At 41.0% G+C, this 12,055-nt stretch overlaps 1 protein-coding gene across 3 annotated transcripts in view; it reads right to left on the bottom strand.

Moving 5' to 3' along the window:
* Positions 1-5,048: 5,048 nt before the first annotated feature.
* TMEM19 (transmembrane protein 19) overlaps positions 5,049-12,055 on the bottom strand; it is a 46,243-nt gene continuing 39,236 nt past the window's right edge. The window contains exons 11-12 of one of the 3 annotated variants that reach the window (XR_008493077.2): positions 5,832-6,035; positions 5,049-5,665 (exon numbers count right to left, since the gene is read on the bottom strand). The gene's annotated coding sequence lies outside the window, so the exon portion shown is untranslated. Of the gene's footprint in view, positions 5,666-5,805; positions 6,036-9,832; positions 9,952-12,055 lie in introns of those variants that run through there. The other 2 variants (XR_010122631.1, XR_010122632.1) reach the window with 2 other exon arrangements.

Genomic DNA, 12,055 nt, shown 5'->3' with positions numbered 1-12,055 from the left:
CCTCCCTTGTCCAAGTGTGTGCTCACCATTCCTCCATCTGTAAGGGCGCACCCTGCTATAGAAGTACCTTGCCTTGCTGTGAATTAAAAAGAAAATTTTACATTCGAGTGAGATTTCTTTTGCGGCACTGAAACTTTATTTATAACTCTCTGACTTTGGGGATAGGTTTGCATAGACCTGTTCACCTTGGAACAACCTGTTCACTGAAAACTACTAGGTATTTCTGAGAGACAACAAAAACTTAAACAGTGAGACATACAATGTTTATGGATTAAAAGACGAAATATTGTTAAGATGTCAATTATTTGAAAATTGCTACATAGATAAAACACAATCTCAGTCAAAATTCCAGTAGATTTTGCCAACTGTATGTAGCATATTGTAGAAATTGACTGGCTGATTTGGAATTTTGACCATTGAGGGGATTTTTTGTTTTTTATTTTTATTTTTGTCATCTATCATCTATCTATCTATCTATAATCTATCTATCTATCTATCTATCTATCTATCTATCTATCTATCTATCTGAGACAGAGTGTCACTCTGTCATCCAGGCTGGAGTGCATTGATGTGATCACAGCTCACCAGTCTCAACCTCCTGAGCAAAAGCAATCTTCCCATGTCAGCCTCCCTAGTAGGTGGGACTACAGGCTGTGTGCCAGCATTCCCGGCTAATTTCTTATATATATATTTTAGAGACTGTGTCTGTTGCCCAGGCTGGCCTCCCAAGGTGCTAGAATTACATGTGTGAGCCACCACCCCGGCCTATTTTTGTTTCTTTAAATTCAAATATGTTTACCATTTATTGTACGGTTTCAGAGTTTTCATTTGTAGTTAAGAAAGTCTTTCCCCTCCAAAATTGTAAATATGGTATTTTATTTTCTTGAAATATCTAGAAAAAAAAGTTCAATCATATTCTATCTACAATTTATATTTGAATATGTTAAATAACTGGTTTAAATTTATTTTATTCCAGATGGGCAACCAGTTGTGCCATGCCATTTAAAAAATAATCCACCCTCTCTCCAGTTAAACTATTATCTTTTTTATATATTTTTATTATTTATTATTTTTTTGAGACAGAGTTTTGCTCTGTCACCCACACTGGAGTTCAGTGGTGCCATCTCAGCTCACTGCAACCTCTGCCTCCCAGGTTCAAGTGATTCTTCAGCCTCAGCCTCCTGAGTAGCCGGGATTACAGGCGCATACAACCACACCTGGCTAATTTTTGTATTTTTAGTAGACAGCGTTTTGCCATGTTGGCCAGGCTCGTCTCGAACCCCTGACCTCAAGTGATCTGCCCACCTCAGGCTCCCAAAGTGCTGGGATTACAGGCGTGAGCCACTGTGCCCAGCCTTTTTTATGTATTAAATTCATATATAGAGAGGGGGACATTCTCTGTATAGGTTATTGACTTTTTTTGTGTTTTCCTGCTGTAATATCATATTGATTTGATATAGTATTTGTATCAAATGTTTAAAATATAATAAAGCAAATACCACTTAATTTTTTTTTTTTTTTTTGAGATGGAGTCTCGCTCTCTAGCCCAGGCTGGAGTGCAGTGGCATGATCTTGGCTCACTGCAACCTCCACCTCCCAGGTTCAAGCAATTTTCCTGCCTCAGCCTCCTGAGTAGCTGGGACTGCAGGCACCCGCCACCACGCCTGGCTAATTTTTTTGTATTTTTAGTAGAGACGGGGTTTCACCGTGTTAGCCAGGATGGTCTCAGTCTCCTGACCTCATGATCCGCCCACCTCGGCCTCCCAAAGTGCTGGGATTACAGGCATGAGCCACTGTGCCCGGCCCTCATTGTTCTTATTTCTCATATTTTTTGGCTATTCTGTAGCATTTCACCTTTCATATAAATGTTACAGTTATTTTTATCCTTTTCTAAAATAAACATAACTGGATGACAACTATTAATATATTACTTTTGAAAAGACTGCCATTTTTATTCTGTTACGTTTTCTCATCCAAACATAATTTATCTTCCCCTTTCTCAGGTTTAATGTTCTGAAATTGTGGCTGTCAATAAAATTTTCTTTTTCTTTCCATAGTTTTTTTTTTTCAATTTATTCTGAAGCACTTTATATAGTTTTTCCATTATTATGAATGGAATATTTTTTCTCATTTTTTATTTCTAGGTGCTTATTGCCAGAAAATGGAAAAACCTATTGAATTTAGTATATTGCTTTGATATATAGCCATCTTACCAATTTATCTTGTTAACTCTACAAGTATTTTACTGGCTTTCTTAGGTTTTCTAGGTATATAATGTCATCAGCAGAAAGAGATCATTTAAACTGTTCTTTTAAAATTTTTATGCCAGTTCTTTCATTTTCTCATCTTATTGTATTCATGAAAACTTCTAAGACGGTGTTAAATAAAGATAGTGAAAACATGATTCTATGCCTAGTTTCTGATTTGAACGTAAATTGTTTACTTGGCCTGCCATTTAAAAAACTATTTGCCACTGTAGTTTGCTAAATGGTCTTTGTTATATTTAGGTAGTTTCTTCCTATTTTTATTCACTTAGAATTTTTGTTAGAATGGTGATCTAGTTTGAATATATGTCCCCACCAAATCTCACGCTGAATTATAATCCCCCATGTTGGGGGTGGGGCCTGGGGGGAAATGTTTGGGTCATGGGGGCAGATCCCTCATGGCTTGGTGCTATCCTCGGGGATCGTGAGTTCTTGGGAGATCTGGTTGTTTGAGTGTGTGACACCTCCCCACCCACTCCCTCTCTTGCTCCTGTTTTCACCATGTGACATGCAAGCTCCTGCTTTGCCTTCCGCCATGAGTCAAAGCTTCCTGAAGCCTCCCCAGAAGCAGATGCCTGTACTCTGTGTCCTGTACAGTCTGCAGAACTGTGAACCAATTAAACCTGTTTTCTTATAAATTTCCCAGTCTCAGGTATTTCTTTATAGCAATGCAAGAATGGCTTAATACAGATGGCTAGTAATTTAGTCAAATAAATATTTTGGCATTTGTTGATCTCACCATATATTTTTCTCTCTTTTAATTGTTATAGTAACGGATTATGTTGGTAGATTTCCTGATGTTCAAACATTATTGCATTCCTGAAACAAATCTTGCTTGAATTTGTTTTTTTTAATACCAGACTAGTTTTTACTTTTATTTAGAAAATGGATTTTCAGTTTATTCTGACATCCTAAAATAAATTGGGAAGTGTTACAATCTAAGTAATACCTTAAAAAAAAGCAATTATCTGTTCTTTAAAAGTTATCAAAGGCTCTGGTACCAGAGCCTTTTTCAAGTGGTAGATTTTTTTTTTATCACCTTCACACTGGGCATGGTGGCCCATGCCTATAATCCCAGTACTTTGGGAGGCCAAGGTGGGATGACTGCTTGAGCCCACGAGTTCAAGACCATTATGTGCAACATAGGGAGACCATGTCTCTACAAAAAAATTAAAAGTTAGCTAGGGGTGGTGGTGTGCACCTGTAGTCCCAGCTACTCAGGAGGCTGAGGTGGGAGGATGGCTTGAGCCTGGGAGGTCAAGGCTGCAGTAAGCTGTGACCACGTCACTGCACTCCAGCCTGGGTGACAGTGAGACTCTGTCTCCAAAATAATAATTTAGCCAGGCATGGTGGCATGTACCTGTAGTCCCAGCTACCTGGCAGACTGAGGTGGCAGGATCACCTGAGCCCTGGCTTATAGATGGCCACCTTTTCACTGTGTCCTCACATATTAGAGAGAGACAGCTCTGGTGTCTCTTCTTTTAATAAGTCACCAGCCCTATTGGATTAGGTCTCTGCCCTTATTACCTCATTTAACCTTAATTACCTCCGTTTAGGCCCTGTCTCCAAATATAGTCATGTTAGGGATTAGGGCTTCAACATACGGCTTTTGGGGAAACAAATCAGCTCATAGCATTCCACCCCTAACCCCCAACATTCATTCTCTTATTACATGCAGAATATGTTCAGTCCATTCCAACAGCTGCAAAGGTCTTAACTCACTCCAGCATGATTTCTAAAGTCTAAAGTTCAGTCTCATCTAAACATCATTTAAATCAGATATAGGTGAGATTTGAGGTATGATTCATTCTGAGGCAAAATTCCTCTCCCACTGTAAACTTGTGAAACCAGACAAGTTTCCAAAATGCAATGATAGGCCAGGCATAGGATAGACATTCCCATTCCAAAAGAGATAAATTGGAAAGTAAGAATGGTGATAGGTCTCAAACAAGTCTAAAACCTAGCAAGGCAAATTCCATTAGACCTTAAGGCTAAAGAATTATACTCTAAATAAAATGTGCTACATATACACCATGGAAAACTGTGGAACCATGCAACCATAAAAAAGAACGAAATTATGTCCTTTGCAGCAACATGGATACAGCTAGAGGACATTTTTCTGAGCTAATTAATGCAGAAACAGAAAAACAAATGTTGCATGCTATCACTTATAAATGGAAACTAAATATTGAGTACTCATGGACATAAAGATTGCAACAATACACACAGAAAACTAGACAAAGGAGGGTAGAAGGGGACAAGGGTTGAAAAACTAACTATTGGTTACTATGCTTACTACCTCAGTGATGGAATTAATCATATCCCCAAACTAAGCATCACACAATAAACCCATGTAACCTGCACATGCACCCCCCAAATCTAAAATAAAAGTTGAAATAATAAAAAAGGAAAATAATCCTCTTTTGTTTGATGCTCCATCTTCCAGATCCACTGAAGTGGTGGTCCCATCTTCTGGACCCATGGGGTGACAGTGTCACCCCCATGGCTCTGTGTGGTGGTCATACCCCTTGGGCTCTCCCAGGGCCCTGCCCCTATGGCTTTCTGCCAGGGCCCCTTCCATGTGGCTCTCTGTAAGTACCCCAGTTTCTGAAACCCAATAGGAAACATCCTTCCCTCCTGGACCTGTGGTGGGAGTGGCAGCCCTGGTGATCACTGAAATCACCTTTGGGTTATTCTCCCATTTTCTTGAAGAAGAGCAAGCATTTGCAGCCAAATAGCTCTATGATCTTGTCCTGTAGAATTCCAAAAATTTGGCAGCCTTTATTTTATCCCATTTCCATTCCCTTCAGTTCAAACTGGCAGTGTTTCTGCTAATAGAATCCCATAAACTCTTTATCAAGTGATAATCTAGCCACATCTTTGATGTTCTCTTTAGAACAAAGTTTGATTTTTTTTTTTTTGCAATATGGATGGTTGAGAATTTTTCAAATCTTTTTGTTTCTTTTGTTTAAAAATTCCCTTTGTAGTTCATCTCTTTCCTCTCGCATTTTGCTATAGTACTCAGGAGGAAACAAGCCACACCTCCAACACTTTACTTAGAAAGTACCTCGGCTAAAGATTCCAGTTTCATTGCTGGCAAGTTCTTCTTCCACAAAACAGAACATACTTTGGCCAAGTTCTTTGCCACTTCATAACAAAAATCACCTTTCCCCAGTTTCCAATAACATGTTCCTCATTTTCATCTGAGATCTCACCAGGATGGCCTTTAACACCATATTTCTGCGAATATTCTGCTCATGATTATTTATATTTTATCTGAGAAGATGGAGGCCTTCTCTCCAGCTCTCCTCTTTTCTTCTCTGGAAGAGAATCTCCTTCGATGTTCATATTTCTATTGTGAAGCAGGTTCACTAATAACCAATCCCAAAAGGAGATGCCCACTGCAGAAAGGACAACAAAGATCATCACTGTGTCAGCCACTAAGAATAGGATTCTAAACACTTCAACCCACTGCATCACAGGCTGCAGTGTTAACAATTGCCTGAGGCCAATGAGACAGAACACACTAACATGCAACAAGTTACATGAAGCAGATTTATTACTTACGGATAAGCAGAGGAAGACAAAAGAAGCCTAGAATACATTGTGTTAGGATTGCCAGCATAGTTGACCACTGGCAGGACAAGGGAGTCACTCTGGTCAGTGACAGAGTAAGGTCCAGGATGGCAAATCCAACACTATGTCATAGTGTCCCCAGCTTGGGAAAACCTCACAAAGGTCCCATGATTCCAGGCCTCTGCTTCCATGATCCTACAGAAAGAACAAATTGACAAGATAGTTCCCCTTCCTCCTTTCCTCAGCCTCAGATGTTCTCTACCTATCAGACAGGGATTGCACTGAGTTGGTGTAATGACTCAGTCTGTCTGTCCCTGTCCTGAGCCCACTACCTCTGCAGGCATCCGTTGATTGCCCTTGTTGTTTGACCCAGATCTTTTGGCCTCAGCCATCTAGTCCAGGAAAGGGTGACATTCTGATATCACCCACCTCTGTGGGATCCCATAGAAGGAAGGATGCCAGGGAAAGCATTACTTCCTGATAAGAGTTAGAAAATTCTGTCTGGAGTACTATTGTGTGAACCATAAACCACCCCCAAGATGTGCACTTTAAAGGAAAATGAATGATCAGGAACACCAAGATTGGAATTTCATAGGTGCAGCCTAACTGGGCTGCTACCTGGTCCACCTCCACCCCAAACAAATTCAGTGTTTGCCAACATATGCCGCATTGCTGTGTTTGTCTTGTGATGGAGTGCAGTGTTTAGTGTCCGTACTGCCCTAGTCAAATGGAAGTACCAACCCACTGCAAGAGCCCCTTAATGCTCTTTCTTCAGTTGCTTTGTGAGTCAGCTGTTTCATTGTTGAATAGCTCCATTCATCTGCAGATGATGGGGTGCATGTAAAGTCCATCATATTCCACTAGAGTATATTCATTGTCATGTTGCTGGGGGAGTGAAGGATGTTCTTTAACCAGAAAGAAGTCCCATAGGTATCCAAAAACATGACATAGGTTCTTTTCAAGGACAGCTATGGTAGTCTCAGTATCTACTCGAGTGACATACCTAACTAATGATGCTTTGAATCATGATTTTTCAACTTTACAATGGTGCAAAGAATACATATTCAGTAGAAACTATACTTTGAGTACTCATATAACCATTTTGTTTTTCACTTTCAGTACAGTATTCAATAAATTTCACAAAATATTCAACATCTTATTATAACATGGTGAAACCCCATCTCTACTAAAAATGCAAAAAATTAGCTGGGCATGGTGGCAGGCGTCTGCAGTCCCAGCTACTCGGGAGTCTGAAGCAGGAGAATGGTGTGAACCCGGGAGGCAGAGCTTGCAGTGAGCCGAGATCGCGCCACTGCACTCCAGCCTGGGCAACAGAGCGAGACTCCATCTCAAAAAAAGAAATTAAATTAAATTAAAAATAAAATAAAATAAGCTTTATGTTAGATGATTTTGCCCAACTGCAGGCTAATGTAAGTGCTCTGAGCACATTTAAGGCGGGCCAGGCTAAACTATGATATTCCGTATGTTAGGGTGTGTTAAATGCATTTTCAACTTATGATCTTTTCAACTTACAATGGGTTTATTGGGCCATAACCACATTGTAAGTGGAGAAGCATCTGTATATTTGTCCCTTCCAGGTAGAAGGCTGTTGCCATAGTTCTTGTCCCCTGACAGTGGGTTCTTTAATATTCAGTCATTCAATTGCCATTCTCCTGACCAGATGGCTAGGCTGTTAGCAACAGCCCATGAATCAGTGAAAATGTAGCAAGATATGATTGTAGGGGTGGCTTGCATGGCCATCACCACTGCACCTAGTGCAGACCATTGGCAGAATGTTCATGTTTAGTCTCAGTCAAAAGATGGCCATACATTGGCCAGATGGTAGCCCCGGTCCAGTGGACCCAATCTGCTTGTTGTTTTGCAGTCATCAGTAAACCATGTCATACTGTCAGTAGGCACCCTCTGAGTCTTGGGCTTCAAGTGGCCACAGGAAGAGTCAAAGCACACCTTAAACATTCCTTGGTCCTTTCTAGTAAGCTAGCCATTTGTTCATAGAGCCTACTGGTCCCTTGGGGTTCCAGTTGGTCCCAATCTTGACTGTACCATTTCCATTTGATAATGGAGCTTTGTTGAGCTGATCCAATTTTATTTTGGGGTTTTGTGAGCACCCTAGTAAGAATGGGAAGTTCAGGTTGCATTGTCACATGTGGCACCCCTGCCATAAGTTGCTCAGTCTCCACCAGTGTCCAATAACAAGCAAGACATTGCCTTTCAAAAGATGTATATCTGGTGGCTGTCTCAGGTAACCTACATATCCAAAATCTCACAGGCTGGTATATCTCAGTGGCAGTTTTCTGTTGCCACAAACTCTAATCAACATGCACGGAGGTTGCAAACATTTGTAATTTCATCAGGTTAGCAGTCTCTAAAGGTTTTCAAGGTAGTGCCTGAGCCATGGCTTGTTAAATGACTTCCAAGGTCTTCTGCTGCAAAGGGCCCCATTCAAAGTTAAGTTTGCTAGTCACTTTGACTAAAGGAACACAAAAAACACCCAAGTAGGGTACATGCTGTGTCTAGTAGTCAAAGTGGCCTACCAGCCATTGGGCCTCCTTTTTATGAGTGGGTACTGCCAAGGTTAAACATTTTCCATGACCATATCTGGGATACTCTTTTTTTTTTTTTTTTTTTGTCTTCCTGTCCAAGTGGACTTGACATTCAGCACGTGACAGTCCATTGTTAATCTTCATACCTGTAAGGTATTTTTGACCAGCAAAATTGGGCTGTTACATTGTAACAGGATGGGTTGTAACATTTTTCTCTATAGTAAATTTTGAATTAACTCAATAATATCCTGTTCTCTACTTAGTATGCAGCACTACTTTTGTTGAATAACCCATTGGAGCTTCAGACACTTGAGTGGCAGGCAAGAGTGGATATGCCCCACTGCTAAGGCTTGAATTCTTAGCTGTCAGGAGGCATAACCCCTTAGGTGGTGGTGATATTGTGTGTCACAAGCAGCTGAAATGTCAATGCCTATAATGTACTCAGAGGTTGTAACCATGGTCACTAGCACTGGAAATGGCCCAAAGTGCCCCACCTGTAAGGAGATAAACTCTACCAGCAGATAAGCACCATGGATTACCACATTCTCCCAAAACTTCTTGATATAATGGTTTATTTTTTCTCCTTTTATCTTGACAGAAGTATAGGGCCATTGGCCTCCAATGGGAATGTGGAGACCTGGCTCCCATCCCTACTTGTGCCATTTTTTTTCAGGAGAGCAAAATGTCCTGTTCCCCCTGAACAACCATCTAAGATAGCCAAGATAATATGCCTTTCTTGTTTTTTTTCCCCATATCTGTCCCTTAGATCATAAGTTTCCCTTCCTGTGAAGGCACACGTTGCACTTGTTGGTTCCCTCTTAGATGCCTCAGGGACCATCTGAGGACTTCATTCTTGTTCCCTGTGTCTCAGGGTCCATCTGAGTACCCAATTCCTGAACTCTCCAGCTCCAGAAATGAGTGATTACATAAATGCCCAACAGCCAGGGGACTGAGCACATGCTTCCCTGTTTCCACATTTCTTCCTGTTGCTTCAGTCCATATAGCCAGCTCCCTCACATCTGTGAGGCAAGGGGCAGGAGTTATGTAATCTACATTCCACTTGTTATTCTTTCTTCCTCATAAATCAACCAGTTGCATGTTTAGACCCTATATCCCTCGGCTGACATCTCTATCCAGGGCTGAGTACTAAGGCTTATCACTCCCCCTGTTTCTCCAATAAAGTCATCGTTCTGTCAGACTGGACCCTGCTCACTGCACCAATTTTGTCAAGCAGTCTTACTAATAACCAATCTCAAGGGAGGACTCCCGCTATGTGGAGGACAGCAAAGATCCTCCATTATACCAACCAACAGGAATAGGAGTCTGAATACTTCCACCCACTGCATGCTGGGCTCCAGGATTACCTGAGTCCATAAGACAAAACACACTAACATGCAACAGGTTATATGAAACAGATTTATTACTTACAGATAGGCAGCAAGGGGCAAAAGAAGCCTAGGATCCATCATGAGCTTTCCCCCAAGGCTCAAAAAAATCCGCCTGGAATGGATGGAGTCTCAACGACATGTGCCTCATTTGCACCACAGCTGAGGGACACAGAAAGGTGGCCAACACTGGGTCATATACTTTCAGAGAAAAATATATCACTGGGCAAAGCTTTAAAGGACACCCTGATTCTAGAGGAGAAGGGAACAAAGCTCAGGCTGTCCTGTTCAGTCTCTCCCTAATTCAAGATGTTACATTTCCTCAGAGGGATAGAAACAAGGCTTGGGCTGTTTGGGGAAGGTCCTCCCTATTTTAGGATACTGCATTCCCATCACATTCTATCATTCTGAGAACTCCAGGTAAGAAGAAAAAAGGGGAGAAACTGGGTTGGCCATGGCTACCTAGGAACCATTGAGCATCTACCAACAGTCTCTTCATGGCAATACAGGCCTTTTCTATCATGCACCTCAAAGTTTCTCTAGCTTCTATCCATTACCCAGTTTCAAAGCCACTTCCACATTTTTAGATATTTGTACATCAGCACCCCACTTCTGCAACCAAAATCTCTCTTAGTCTGATTGGGCTATCATAACAAAATACTGCAGACTGGGTGGCTTGAGCAACAAAAATGTATTTCTCAGAGTTCTGGAGACTGGAAAGTCCTAGATCAAAGTGCCAGTTGGTTCAATTCCTGGTGAGGACTCTCTGGTAGATGACTGTCTTCTCACTGTGTCCTCACATGGCAGAAAGCAAGAGAGAGAGCTCTGATGACTCCTCCTTATCTTTTTTACCTGTGTTCTTTTTTTTTTTTTTTTTGGAGATGGAGTCTCACTCTGTTGCCAGGCTGGAGTGCAGTGGTGCGATCTCGGCTCACTGCAAACTCTGCCTCCCGGATTCAAGTGATTCTTCTGCCTCAGCCTCCTGAGTAGCTGGGATTACAGGGATGCACCACCACGCCCAGCTAATTTTTGTAGTTTTAGTAGAGATAGAGTTTCACCATATTAGGCAGGATGGTCTTGATCTCTTGACCTTGTAATCCGCCTGCCTCGGCCTCCCAAAGTGTTGGGATTACAGGCATGAGCCACCGAGCCAAGCCCCCTTTTCTTATAAGGCATCAACCCTATCATATTAGGGTCCCACTCTTAATTCCCTTGTTATAGGCCCTGTTTCCAAATATTGGGGATTAGGGCTTCAATATATGAATTTTTAGGGGACACAATTTAGTCCATAGCACTACCTCTTTTGTAAAGACTGCAATTTTTTACAGAGTACCAATTTTTGGTCACATAGTTGACTAAAAAATTATTCATTTGCTTAAGGCTTTCAAATTTATTGCTGTAAAATTGCTGGTAGTAAGACTTCAAAAGATTCATAAAAAATGCATATTACAAAAAAACTATGCACAAATTCCAAAATTTGTTTGCACCAAAGCAAACTTGTACTAACTTGTTATAACATGTCTGAACAGGATCTAATTTGAGGCACTAAGAAAGATACGACATCAGGTTGAAAAGAGCCCCAATCAAAGCAACATGAATTCTGCTAAAATTGAAGCAAGAACAAACATCAAATTTATGGGGAAGCTTGAGTGGAAGAATGGTGAAATCATTGATGCTTTCCAAAAAGTATATGAGGACAATGCCCCAAAGAAATCAGCAGTTTACAAATGGATAGCTTCTTTTAAGATGGGAAGAAATGATATTGAAGATGAAGTCTGTGGTGGAAGATCATCCAATTTTTGAGGAAAATATTAATCATGTTTGTGCCCTAACTGAACAGTAGTGATGAATAACAGCACAAACAATAGCCAATACCATAGACATCTCAATTGATTCCATTTACGCAATTCTGACTGAAAAGTTGAGCAAACTTTCCATTTCATGTGTGCCAAAACTGTTGCACCAGATCAGTTGCAAACAAGAGCAGAGGTGCAAAAAAGAGCAGAGCTTTCCATGAAAATTTTAAACAAGTGGGATCAAGATTCTGACGTACTTCTTCAAGGAATTGTAACTAGAGATGAAACATGGCTCTGCCAGTACACTCCTGAAGACAAAGCACAATCAAAGCAATGGCTACCAAGAGGTGGAAGTGGTCCAGTCAAAGCAAAAGTGGACTAGTCAAGAGCAGAGGTCATGGCATCAGTTTTTTGAAATACTCATGGAATTTTGCTTGTTGGCTTTCTGGAGTGCCAAAGAACAATAACAT

This window comes from Pongo pygmaeus, chromosome 10 (genome assembly GCF_028885625.2).
Source record: "Pongo pygmaeus isolate AG05252 chromosome 10, NHGRI_mPonPyg2-v2.0_pri, whole genome shotgun sequence".
NCBI lineage: Eukaryota > Metazoa > Chordata > Mammalia > Primates > Hominidae > Pongo > Pongo pygmaeus.
This window is presented reverse-complemented; position numbering and strand designations above follow the sequence as displayed.